The sequence below is a fragment of the Apodemus sylvaticus genome, chromosome 3 (assembly GCF_947179515.1).
Source record: "Apodemus sylvaticus chromosome 3, mApoSyl1.1, whole genome shotgun sequence".
NCBI classification, from domain to species: Eukaryota; Metazoa; Chordata; class Mammalia; order Rodentia; family Muridae; genus Apodemus; species Apodemus sylvaticus.
This window is the reverse complement of record NC_067474.1, coordinates 28,427,035-28,441,397: the sequence shown is the minus strand read 5'-3', so window position 1 is coordinate 28,441,397 and position 14,363 is coordinate 28,427,035.

Sequence of the window (14,363 nt, the reverse complement as noted above, 5' to 3'; positions counted from 1 at the left end):
CAGGACACCGGTCAGCTTTTATTCAGAGGCCAACGCTTTACCTTCTTCACCTTTTACCTGCTTTCCCCAGTCAAATAGACCCTTCTTAGGCACTTGTCTCTAGACCCGCACACCCAGGCTAGGTTGGTTAATGGATGAGTTCTAGTGCCCACAGAACTAGTTATGTGCATGTTTATTTTCCTCTAGTTTAAGTGCTTAAAAATAACTTTTTTTTTTTTTTGTTTTTTTTGTTTTTTGGATTTTTTTTTTTTTTCCAGACAGGGTTTCTCTGTATAGCCCTGGCTATCCTGCAGCTCACTCTGTAGACCAGGCTGGTCTCAAACTCAGAAATCCACCTGCCTCTGCTTCCCAAAGTGCTGGGATTACAGGCGTGTGCCACCACCGCCCGGCTTAAAAAATAACTTCTTTTTTTTCTCTTTCTTTTTTTAATTTTAGAATTCTTAATTTTCCTCCCTTCCCATCTCCTCTCCATGAGCCCCCTCATCCCATCCCATCCCCTTTGCTTCCAAGAGGGTGCTCCCCACCCACCCACTCCTGCCTCACCCTTCTAGCATCCATCCCCCTTCTTTGGGGCATCAAGTCTCTACAGGACCAAGTGCTTCCCCTCACACGGATACCAGCTAAGGCAGTCCTCTGGTACATATGTAGTGGAAGCCATGGACTGGCCTGAGTGTATTCTTTGGTTGGAGGCTTAGTCCCTGGGGAGTCCTGAGGGGTCGGGTTGATAGTGCTGTTCTTTCTCTGAGGACAGCAATCCCCTTCAGCTCCTTAGTTCTTCCTCTTGATTCTTCCATTGGGGTCTCTGGGCTCAGTCTAATAATGGTTGGCTGTGAGGATCTGCATCTGACTTAGGTGCTGGCAGAGCCTCAGAGGACAGCCATACCAGGCTGTGTCTTCAAGCACATCTTGACATCAGCAGTATTGTCAGGGAGTGGTGTCTGTAAATGAGATGGATGGCAAGGTGGGGCAGTCTCTGGATGGCCTTTCCTTTAGTCTCTGCTCCATTTTTGTCCACGTTTCCTTTAGACAGGAACAATTTTGGGTTAAAAATTTTGAGATTGGTGGGTGGTCCCATCAATTGGGGGCCATGTCTATGGAGGTGGTCTCTTCAGGATCTATCAGCCTGCTGTTGGGCATTTCAGCTAATGTCATTCCCCTGGGGCCCTCTCTCATCCCTGCTGTCTGGGACTTTCTAGTGGTCCCCCTGTCCCTCCCTATTCCCCACCAACTACTGCACATATTTCTGTTCATTCTCCTGGCCCTTTGGACTACTCTCCTGTCTCTTCCCATACTCCCCCTTTCCTCTCCCACCCAGATCCCTCCCTCCCTCTGCCCCTTATGATTATTTTGTTCTCCCTTCTAAGTGGGATTGAAACATTCACACTCTGGCCTTCCTTTTTTTTATGCTTTGAATGGTCTGAGTTATATCATGGGTATTCTGAGCTTTTGGGCTAAAATCCACAGGTATGCCCTTTTGGGTTTGAATTACCTCAGTCAGGATATTTCTAGTTCCATCCATTTGTCTGCAAAATTTGTGAACTCTTCATTTTTTAATAGCTGAGTAGTATTCCATTGTGTAAATGTACCACATTTTCTGTATCCATTCTTCCATTGACACATCTGGGTTGTTTCCAGCTTCTGGCTATTATAAATAAGGCTGCTATGAATATAATGGTGCACATGTCCTGTGGTTATGGTGGAGCCTCTATCATTCCTGGTTTCTGGGACTTTCTAGTTGGAGGGTGTGTGTATATGTCCAGAAGTGGTATAGCTGGGTCTTCAGGTAGAACTATTTTCAATTTTCTGAGGAACCACAAGATTTCCAGAGTGGTTGTACTAGCTTGCAATACCACCAGGAATGGAGGAGTGTTCCTCTTTCTCCACATCCTTGCCTGTAGCCTGAGTTTTTGATCTTAGTATTCTGATTGGTGTGAGGTGGAATATCAGGGTCATTTTGTTTTGCATTTCCCTGATGACTAAGGATGTTGGACATTTCTTTAGGTGCTTCTTGGCCATTCCTGTTAACTACTGTTAAAAGATTCAGCTTGGGCTGGAGCGATGGCTCAGCCGCCCTTCCCAAGGTCCTGAGTTCAATTCCCAGCAACCACATGGTGACTCACGATCTGTAATTGGATTCAGTGTCCTCTTCTGGTGCGGCTGCAGACATCAGTGGTGTACTCACATATATAAAATAAATAGATCGATAAGAAAAGATTTAGCTTAATAGGTGCTTATTAAATGCTTCCCAAGTGTCTTTGGATATCATTTGAGAGGACAGATTCGAGAACTTGTCATTAAATAATTGGCAGCTGTGAGTAGAGAGGATTGTGCTTGGTCATGAAGAGAATGCCTTACCTTACCGTGGGTCGTTTGGTGATTGAAGAGGGAAAAAGGAACAACCTGAGAGCATTTTCTTTTCTCGTTTTTCAGGTACCCCTAGTCTGAGAATCCTAAATCTGAATCATTCCCAACATTTAGAACTTGGAGCACTGACCCCATAAATAGGAAAAGCTATACCACTGACTTTTACGTTTCCTGCTCAAAAACTTGAAAACATATTATACAAAATTATTTGGATCATGGAAGTCTGTATGATAGATATGAAGCATAGATAAGTTCCATACTAAGACACAAGACTCAAGCTGGTGGGGTGTAAGCAAATGGTCTAGAATTCTGAAGAGCCCACTATCCAATGTTTCAAATAAGCCTCAGCCTGTCGTATGTAACTGTTATTCTGTCTTTTATCAATGAAGATAATGCCCGATTTTAATGAACCTTCAAAATATATGGAGTGTATAGATTAAATAAGTATTAAAAGCTATTTGGTAGACTGCTCATGGAAGGTTTATAGGGGCCAGCGACATTATGTCGTTGGGAGGAAGTGTTTGCCACTAAGTCTGAAGATATGAGTATGATCTCTGTATGTCACAAGGCAGAAGGAGAGAATTGATTTCACTTCTTGTCCTCTGACCTCACATGTTCCACACGAATTTCAGCATAGTTCCAGGGCCAGCTAGCATGACATACTGACATACATTGTTGCCTCTCCTGAAAGCTCGTTACAAAGTGTTGGTTTGTAAGTGAAGGTCTCTTGCGATTTCTCTTCTTTATCACCCATGTTTATAGTTTCAGGCAGCACAGCACTACGATTGGGTGAATATGAACTCCAGATTATGAGTTTGTAAGAGATAAGATGACCATATGTTAAAAAGTAGGTTCTTAAATCTTCTGTTCTTCAGTCCCTGCCGTTGTGATCTTCTCCCAACAAAAGAGTGTTTCTAGACTGCCCTTCAGTTTACAGGTTGACGGTTGGTGCTCGCTCCTTGTTTTTACACTGTAGGATAAAGTTGTTGGGGTTGTCTCACGGAGTATTCTGATACTTCAGCAGATAAACTATGAAGCTTAGAATTGGTTCTGTGGCCTAAGCCAAATACAAAAGGATCCAAAAGAGGATAAGATGGGACTGGGACACTTAGAGACTATCATTAATCTTTGTCACATGCACTGAAGATAGTTCAATTTGGGATCAGACAATGCATCTTAATTTCAAACTCTTTACATCTCAGCTTGTTATAAATCAGGAATAGTATGTCCCTCTTAGAGCTAGAGTACTGTTCTTATGGCTGCAGTAAAATGCTTAAGTAACTGAGACGAAAAGATCTCTTCTCACAGTTGGAGAGTTGAGTTAGTCACAACAGGCAATGCGTGGTGACAGGAGTGCGGGGCAGGGGGTCCCTTTGCCCCTTGTTAAGGGGGAAGATGGGTGCTGTAAAGAACTTGATTTCCTTTGAGTCAAACACCCTAACCCATGAAATGGTGCTGCATCTGCATAAGGTAGTTCTTCCCCCTCAGATCGGTCAGTCTAGAAGTGACTGTAGAAACATGATCAGAGGTTTGTCTCCTAGAAAATTCTAGATTCTCTCAAACTGACAGTATTACAAGAACTATAATGAAAACTTAGGTGTGGTTAGAGAGATGGCTCAGTGCTTAAGGACTCAGTGTTCTTGCAGAGGACAGTTTCATTCCCAGCACTCTGGGGAGGCTCACAGCTGCCTGGAACTAGTTCAGGGGGTCCTATGTCCTCTTCTGGCCTCCCAGGGTAATGACTCATATACACACACGTCCTCACACAGATATGCATGCATATGCATAATTAGAAGATAAAAATAAAATTTATAGAGCCCAAAGACTTCCTGGGAAACTATCATTCCTTAACAAGGAAAGGAAAAATTAAGGTAATTTTAATTAGCATTTTAGCATATTCTATGTGATTTATGCTTATGAGAATAGTTATTCTATAAATGATCTTTGGGAAGAAAGGCAGAATCATAATAAGACATTAATCTCTTGGAAAACTAAACTCTCAAGACAGTTTATAAATCAATTTTGAAAGGCCAAGGGCAAGGAAGGCTTTACTCTTGCCTCTGGTGGCCAGGCTGAGACCACCACAGTGGGAGAAGGTAAAAGCGGGCCTGTTATTTCTTATCTAATATCTCAAATTTTCTTTAGTTTGTTTAGAAGTTTGATTGATTCAGCAAGGTTTACAGTTTTGGTTATGATAGTACCCTTAAATGAGTTCTTAAATTGTGGCTATTCTGAACCAATCAGCACCAATTGGGAACACACCTTTTCTGAGTCCATAATGAATAGTCAAGTGCTTCTTAGCAATGCTTGCTGTATGCTGCGATAAATTGACAATGTTTGTTCTAATCATTGCTGAATGTGACACAATCACACAGTTACAAAACAAGTGGTTTGATTTGTGTGGCTTTGAGTTTGGTGCATTGCTCACTGGTCTGAATGTAACCCCTGCCAAGTGCAGAAATGCTTCTCAAAACTACCAGGTACTTTTTGTTTTTAGTGGAAAAATCACCGTTGCCTTTAACCCTGTGGCTCACTCCTCCTCTGCTTCTGTAACTCAGCTCTTTGCTGGTTCTAACTCCATGAGCTCTATTCTGACCTCAGCCATTTTCCCACCATTTTCAGGGTATTCACCATGACTCTTTCTCACATGACTTTAAAGCGTCTGAAGTTGGTGTGCTGAATACAGCAGTTACATTTTGTTTGGCCCATGTAGTGGTTGAATTTTCTTTAAAAGACAGTTCGTGGTTTAAAAACAAGGAGCTTTCACTTTAAAATTCTTGTTTTCACCTTTTCAAGGGAAAAACTTCAAAGAGTTGTTGTCACCAGGCCAGCGTTTCCTGGCAGGACTCAGTGTGAAGCTGGTAGCCGCTGTCTGCTGTAGGAGGACCCGCAGTCTGCTTAGCGTCTGCTAACTTGTGTTTCTTGTCTCCATCAGACATGCCCGGTGTCCAAGCCGCAGTCCTGGCGTTACTGTAAGCCATCCTTTCCTGTGTTTCCCTTGTTTTGTTTATTCCCCATCATTGGCCTCCTTAGGTATTTAGGAATTGATTGGTCTTGGTTTTATCTCCGTGTTCTGTTTTCTACCTCCATCCCCTTTATTGGCCATTTCCTTCTGATTTGTATGTTTTTAATACTCAGTAGAAAATATGTGTGTATCTGTTTGTATGTTTTTAAAATTGATTTTCGAGCAGTTCATCTCAGTAGATGGTAATTAAATTGCTTCTCTGAAATCAGGTCCCATTGGCGAAAGAACAAAACTTACTATAAGATGGTAAGTTTCTGTGACATTTTCATGAACTTAAAGAAAGTTGCTTAAAGGCTATCTTCTCTATCAGAGGAATTAAGAAGTTCTTAATAGTGTAACCATGCTGGCTGTACTTGAGGATAAAGCTTTAAAAATGACCTTATTAGCATTAAGAGTGGTCTGCTAAACTTTATAAACTGCTCATAGAGATCCAAACTCCTAACCCATGGCAAGTTTTTTTTGTGTATGATTTCTGGCAGATCATTCTTTAGCACTTCACTTGAACTCCTGTAAGAGGGGTGACCTAGGCACTCAGATATCTGATAAATATTATACTGAAGTCATATGGGTGAGGAAGTAGGTAGCCAAGTGTGGTGGCACATGCCTTTAATCCCAGCACCCGGGAGGCAGAGCCAGGTGGATCTCTGAGAGTTCAAGGCCACCCTGGTCTGCATAGAGAGTTCTAGATCTTATCCCGTTACAGTAAGAGTGTGTTAAAAGAGGAAGAAAGAAGGGCCTGTTGTCCCATGGGTGGCAGCAGAGGGGCAGGTTCTGCAGGTGGTGCGCATGTGTTAACTCCTGTGTCAGAGAGTTGTGCTCACATCTCCATGTTTAAAGAACAGTGGGGATATTGGTTTATTTGTGTGTATGAGATTGCACAAAAGCAAATGAACTTTTCTTGCACACTCACGTTGTTCCCGGAGCTGTGCTAAATAGTTTACACTCATGGGCTGGATCACTCCCCCATGCCAGGTTGAGTGCTTTCATCCCTGTTGTAAAGAGAACGGGAGGAGACCTGGAGAGTTTTGTCCATGCCACGTGGCTAGTCATCAGTAAGGCTCTCTCGGGAAGGCGGGCCTGTGGCTGTACAAGGCCCTAATATCAAACTTTCTATTTCCATATTTTCTTTAAAAAGTGAACCAAGAGAAACCAGTGCCATCTATTATAGGACAGAGAATTACTATAGCTGTTTTGAGCGTATGAAGCATCTGCTAGTTTGAAAACCTTTACCCAAGTCCCAGACCACACTTTAATCACAAAATGAGCTTGCCAAAGCAAGTCAAGTAAATGCATGGTTTCTTTCATAATCTGTATTTATGAATTCCTGGTTTTTCATGCATTTTCCCGGCTTTCAAATATCTGTTAGTTTTTCACAGGGGCCTTTGTTACATTCAGAATTAGCTAGATACTTTCGTATCATAGTATTTTAGTAAGTGTAACTAGCCTTCTCTTTATCAGCGAAATAAATGGCTGTTTCCACTTGAAGGTCCTGACATCCTAGGATATATAATTGAGCATTCTCATAGCACTTTGTACTTCCAGAGTCATTTATAATCATTAGTTCGCTATTTCCCAGGCGTCTCCGTGGAATAGACTCGTATTCCCTCTTGTTGTTTTACTGATGAGAAAGTAGATAGAGCCAGTTTGACTGACTAGAAGTTCACATAGTAAGTCATTAACTCTGGTCTGGATTAGCCTCCAGCTTTAGCTTCTTGGTCCTGTACTGGGTTCACAGGCTTGTGTTTTAAAAAGCTGATGATTTTTCAATTTTCTTGCCAAATGGTTTGCTTTCTGTTTGCTGGGAAAGCTCTGGATGCCAGCATTCCACGAGGCTCTGCAGCAGGCAGTTCCGCAACCCTCTCATTTGTCGCTGCCCACACATGGGGTGTATTTAACACACAGGTCCAAATTCAAAAATGCGAAAAAGCAAGCTCATGTCTTTTTTCATTCCATTTTCTAGGTTTCTAATGTCTATAAACCTGGACTTTCACAACACACTGTTTTGTCAGATACACTTTCTACCGTACCCTCTCCCTCCATACTATAAGTGATCATCTAATGTACCTGCAAAAGGCCAATTATAGTCACGATCTTACCACAACTATGACCTGACTTCTCATCTTTATCCCTCCTTGCCTCTAAAACAGTACAGAACCTGCCTCGTCGTGGGTTGGAAGCAATCGCCCTGTGCTATGTAGTGTGGGTATCCCCTGGGCTGTCTTCTGAAACTTTAAAATCACCGAACCCTCATTTTTGGCCCAAGCCTAATGAACAGCTATTGGGTGTCTGCTCTATTAGCTATGCTATTAGAGATTGTCGTTCAAATATGGCTTAGTATGTAATAGCAAGGGAAAATAAGAAAAGAACATAAAATAGAAGATAAAAAAATGCTAGGTGGAGTTTAAAATCTGCTTTATGGAACTATGCTCCTTTGTACAAAGCTGCCAAGGGCAAATGAACCGCATGAGCAAAGGGGTGGGTGGGCCTGATGTCCTCACAAGAGGTTTCCTAAGGACTGCTATGTGACATTAGATGGGTATATGACATTTATCCCACTCTGGGGGATATTCTAACTGACAAGCAATGAGGGGCCATGGACTATTTTATAGCAGATATATAGTTTTTTGTTTTTGTTTTTTTGTTTTTTGAAATACAGGCACTTTTGTTTTATTCAACTACTTGATGCTTATTTATCTGTCATCATCTTTGAATGAATGATTGGCCTTCCTGCAGTTACTCTGATCTTTTTTTTTTTTTTGATTATTTCCTTTTTTTATTAGATATTTTCCTTACTTACATTCCAAATGTTAGCCCCTTTCCTTGTTTCCCCTCCAAAAACCCCCTACCCCATTCCCCCTTCCCCTGCTCACTAACCACACACTCCCACTTCCTGTCCTGGCATTCCCCTACCCTGGGGCATCGAGCCTTCACAGGACCAAGGGCCTCTCTTCTCATTGATACCCAACAAGACCATTCTCTGCTACATGTGTGGCTGGAGCCATGGGTTCCTCCATGTTACTCTTTGGTTGGTGGTTTAGATTTTATTACAGAAACGTAGTTGATGCTGCAGATGCCCAGTATAGAGTGCTAACCCGGTATGTGTGAAGCCTTGAGTTTAATCCTCACCACTATACAAGATAAAGAGTGAGAGAAGACGTGTAAGGATGGCAGTGGTTGAACCCGAGACTGTGTTGCAAACATAAAACAGTTCAGGTGAGAAGCTGTGAGTCTTTCTGTCCTTAGTGGGAGGAGAAGGGGACAGGTAGGAACAGGGTAGCAGGGAGGGTTTGTGCTGAATAAACTTAGCAAAGCTAGGGTTTTTTCACAGAGTCCTTATAGTTTCAGGGCACTTCTGGCTATAGGACACGTTATACACAAAATTTATTTATTTATTTATTTATTTATTTATTTATTTATTTATTTATTTATTATTATTATTATTTTCTGAATTCTTTGTTTACATTCCCAATTCTTTCCCCTTTCCCGGTTCCCCCCTCCCCATATGTCTCATAAGCCTTCTCTCCACCCATTCTACACACACAATTTAGAAGTCTTACGCTACAGCTTGGAAAACAGTAGTTACTGCATGGGTGTTGTGACTCACTTCGAGTGTTAAGTTGACCACATTCAGAACCCTTACAGGCGCCCTTCTGAACACATCTGTGAGGCTGTTTCTAGAGAGGATTGGTGAAGGGCAAAATCTGCTTTCAGCATGGGTGTCACTTCCAAGAGTGAGGACTCAGGAAATGGCCCTGTCTGTCTGTGTTTGCAGCTCAGGCCTGCGTTAGGGCGGCCCTTGCTCCTTTCCCTGCGGCTCCCTTCTGCCATCAGACTCCAACTTTCTTGGCCTTTGTGTGTGAACTCTACACCAGCCATGCTCCAGAGAGCTTCCAGGCTTCCATTGGAAGACTGGAACAGCTAAGGTGTCCCTCCATGAACTGAGTGGCTCCCTGGCTTCTTCCTCTTCATCTCGAAGACAACGATTGTTAGACTGCCTTGCCCCCAATGTAATGTATAAGCCGAGCTATTAAATCCCCACGTGTATCACATTCACAGTTGATTGGGTCTGTTTCCCTACAGCAGCCTGCCTGATAAGGCACCACATGCCCTTGCAATTTTGCTGGTTTAGCTGCAATGTATTCATGCTGAGCTTGCATTTCCTCTTCTGTCACATCTCCTGCCTCTCAGGGCAGGAACAGCATTGGGCACAGATTAAAAAAAAGCTTCCTTCCTGGAGCAGCAGGCTCCAGGACTCCTAAATCACACGAGTTTAAGTTTACACAACATATCCCCTTTCTACACAATGCCTACTTTTTGGTTCGTTTTATTTAAGTTCTTTTGCTGCTATAACAAAAACATCTAAGTGAGTTTTGGGAGTAGGCCTGGAGTGTAGGTTTTAAGAGTCCTGAATAGACTATTAATGGGAGACTTCTGTTTTACTAAGAGGCTATTGGTGAAGGGTTAGAGAGCTGAAGAAAATATCAAAGGAAAGGAAAGGTGGCTTCCGTGTAGCAGAAAGTTTAGTACGGCTATTTGCTTTAACAGTGAAAAATGAACATAAGTCACCAATGCATGCTCTAGCCAAGGGGTTCTAAATATTTTGTCAAAAAATGCTGTCAGAATGATAGTAAAAGACGAGAGATGATAAAGAAGAAAATCTAAATATATGGGCGCATGCCTTTGGGAGTTTGAACTGTAAAACTAATGGCTATACTTGGTTGTCAAATTGACTACATCTGGAATTAGTTAAAACACAAGCTACTGGAAACTCTTGTGAGGGATTTTCTTGCTTGGATCAATGGAGGTGGGAAGAGTCACCTTATATCTGTGCCACACCTTCTGGTGCAGCCTACGTAAAGGGTCTGGAAGAAGGAAGCTTTTTTTTTTTTTTTAACCTGCTTGACTTCCATCTCACTGTCAAGGTCATTCCTTCATTTTTATTAGAGCCAATTTCTAGGGGATTCCTGCTTGTACTGAAGACATCCAGTCTCAGGATGGACTACTGAACAAGCATGGATTCTTGGACTTCATGTTGGAAGACAGCCATTGTTGGAATAGTCAGGGCACAGGCTGTAAGCCACTCTCAGAAATCCCATGTATCTTTCCATCAGTTCTGTTTCTGTAGAAGATGCTATTATATCATTCTCTCCAGACAGTAACTGATGCTCACAGTGAGAAATGTCTTCCAGACAGAGCAAATCTAAGAAAACTGAAGTGCCTGAGGAAGCCGATGATATGTAGATTTTGTTTGGAACACAGGAAGATCAAAGATCCCAACTGAATGGCTGGAATCTTAAAGGTACAATTCCAAAGCAGTTTCACCTGGAAATCCAAGATGGAGGGCTGGTGAGGTGGCTCAGCAAGTGAAGGTGTTTGTCACCAAGTTGGACCTGAGTTCAGTCCCTGACTCTTCTTACATGCTGGAAGGAGAGAACTGATTCCTGAAAGTTGGCCTCAGACCTTCACATGCATGCGGTGGCTGTTCCCACACACCTACTAAATACAATTAAAGAAAAGGTCTAAAGGAATTCCAAGACAGAGACTGCATAGCAGTCTGGGGGCAGCAACGGATGGAGATCTTGCTTGACACAATGTGGTAAAACCTTGAAAGACCCACTGAAATTTTTTAAAAGGATTTATGCCAGTTTGGATAGAAAGGAATAATGCTAAATTAAAAATAAACCTTAATGCTTTCTTGGTAGGATTGTGTCTATCACAATAAAATGGTACAATCACCATGGAATACAGTGTGGCAACGCCTCAAAGGAATCGATGTTCAGGTACTGTATGATGTAATGATCCCACTCCTAAATATATACCCTAGTTAACTGAAATATTACCCTTTAATTCTTCAATATCATTTCTAAGAGCCAAAGTAGGAAGAGCCAAAATGTCCTTCATGAAGATAAAATGATGAATAAAAAGTAAAATGTAGATATAATGGACTATTATTTAGCAGTAAAAATTACATGGATATGCCTTGCAAATGTGACTCTCAGAAGCCAGTCATATAACTTCACCTATATACAGTGTTCAAAGTAGGCAACACGTTTCAAGAAAAGGATTATGGTGGGTCAGGGTTGGGTCTTAGAACATGATCTCATCATTCTGTTTTTCTCATCTGCTGCCAAGAGGGAGAATTTAATTTGTCTCACTTGAAATGTGGGCAAATCTCAGTGACTTGCTCTTTCTAATCAATAGGTTGTTGATTAGAATTAACAATCTAGAAGTGATGCACCATGACATCAGGTTAAGTCATGGTGGTAATGTTTCCACTCTACTTTCTATCTTGAGATGCCCAAACCATATGTCCAGGCTGACTACCTGAAGGTCCTAGTCAGCATCTCTTGCAAGATACAGGAACGTGAACCTTTAGGTGATTATTTTTTTTTTTTTAATTTTGCTTATCTAGCCTTTGTGCTGCCACAGTGGTCATCAAAGGGAGCAAATATAAGCATGGACAAAATTAAGATTGGTGAATAAATGAATGTTTGAAATCATTGTGTGGTGGTTTCACAGCAATAGATAACCAGAGTAGATTGGGTCTATACTATTGATTAGTTGCTATATGTTACAGAAGAAGGAATCAAAGTTTACAGTATGGTTTGTCAGAGCAATAGGAACCAGGATCAGGTAACAGCACCCCCTTTCCCTCTCTAGGTGATTAACAATTTTCTAGTGTTTGGGTACTATCTTGTAGGATTCTGGACACATAATAGTCACTTAGAGATGATGGTGGCAGAGCTTAAAAGATTCCTCCTTATGTATGTATACATGTGTGTATTCACATGTATTCATACGTGAGATGGTCCATGTGTGTGCTCATGTAGAGGTACAAAGCTGCCTTTGGGAGTCTTTTTCTACTTCTCTACCTTATTTATTGATGTAGGATCTACATGGCTATTTTGGTTACCCAACTTGCTGTGGGGATCCAAGTCTGCTTTTCTAGAGTTGGATTTGCAGGTGAGCTACCCAGTGTCCCCTGAGTTTCCTGGCTTCCTGGAGATCTGAACTTTGGGACTCATACAGCAAGTAGTTTAACCAGCCTGTCTCTAGAGGAAAGATTTATACAATCTCAGGAGAAACCAGAGCATAGTTTTTTGGAATTTTAATTGTGTGTGTGTGTGTGTGTGTGTGTGTGTGTGTGTGTACCTGTACACACATGTACATGCACACATAAGTAAGACTGTTTAATAATAAAGCCCTGCAGACATTTTGATTAGAGTCTTAATAGTTTTTCAAACAAAACTAGGATTGAAAGAAAAAAGGCAGTTCATACATACCTGGAAATTCTTTTATCTATACTAGCAACTGGAAGTCATTAGCAACAAGTTTGTTGTGTTAATATGATAGTGACGTTTATTAGACTGTTGTAAGGTTCCTATTCCTATTTCAGAACTATGGAACCTGCTGTTCTCATGTTGGAAACTTCTTGCTTCAATAGCACTTCGCAGTGACCCTTGTTTCTATTTTCCTTAAAATATGAATAATTATTTCTCTTTCGTGGTTTTCTTTTTACCCATAGTAACTCTTTTCATGACATAAATTTACATCATTATCATGATTTGTTTTCTACAACTGTACTGTAATCTATTTGAGCCTTTTAACATCCTCATCCACTCCTTTATAGTCAGTCCTTGCACTAGAGTTGTGTTTTGAAAACTTGGTAGGTTGAGTAGCACTTATAGCATATAAATATTTGGCGATCATAATCTAAGTTTCCAATATGCCTAACAAAAGTGGCTCCATACCTCCTCATATCTAGGTACAGATGGGTTCTAATGATCAAAGGTAAAAGGCTACAGCTTCCTTTCCTGTAATTTCCAACATACATATGAAACAGTAAGACTAGTATTAAAAACCCCTGTGTGCCTGTTACTCAGCATCAATAATGTCAATAGTTATCAACATTGTGTCCATCCTGCTGCTTCCCCTGCTTCCTCAAGATTCTGTAAGGATTTCTAAATGTTGGATACAGGCAAAACAAGTCCTATTGTTAATACCATATTGTTTTATATAAGCAGAATTAAGGATTACTATCATCATAACCAGCCCATCAATACATTTCTCTTGACTGATTGCTGTTTATTAAGATCAAGAGTCTGTCCAGGTGCACACACTATCTTTTGCTATTATTAAATCCTCATTCTCAGAACAGTCTTCATTTTTAATCATGCAATTGCTGAAACTCCATTCCCCTTTTCCCTGTAGAGTAGTGGTTCTCAACCTGTGGATCTTTACCCCCTTTGGCAATCCTCTGTCTCCAAAAATATTTACATTACTATTCATAACCATAGGATAATTACAGTTATGATGTAGAAATGAAAATAATTGTATGGATGGGGTCACCCCAGCATGACGGTATTAAAGCCGCGTTAGGAGGGTTGAGAACAACTGCTGTAGAGCTTCGCGTGCCATAGATTTGGCTGAATCTTGCGCTGACGGTAACTTCAGCTTGCTCTCTGGGCCTCCCATTTCTGCACGTGTTGGTTAGCCTAAAGCCATTGTTAGATGGAGGGTTAGTTTACTGAATGAGGTTTCATCTGCACTCTGTGCTGCATACCATCAGGTACTTTCAATCCACATGATACTTTCAGTTGTAAGTGGCTAAAACCGATGAATGGGTTTCTAGTCTTAATCCTACCAACCGAGTTCCTGTATTTCATTAGAACTTGGAGAAATGATGAATTTCCTACGGCTTGTTAAAATTCATTTATTTGCTCCAATTTCTGTATGAATGAAAACTATGATCTATCTGAATATAATGACATGCAGTTTGTATTACAAGAATGTAATACATGCTTGATTCATTTCTCCTTTATTAGTTTTTAGACTGAGCTGATATCCCAGCCACTCCAAGTATGATTAATGAGTTCTTCCCTCCTTTTATAACTTTTTGAAGCTCTTATGTACTCCAAGGCTTCAGTATTAGGGAATGTTTCAGTCTACATTATTATTTCTTTTTCAGATGTTT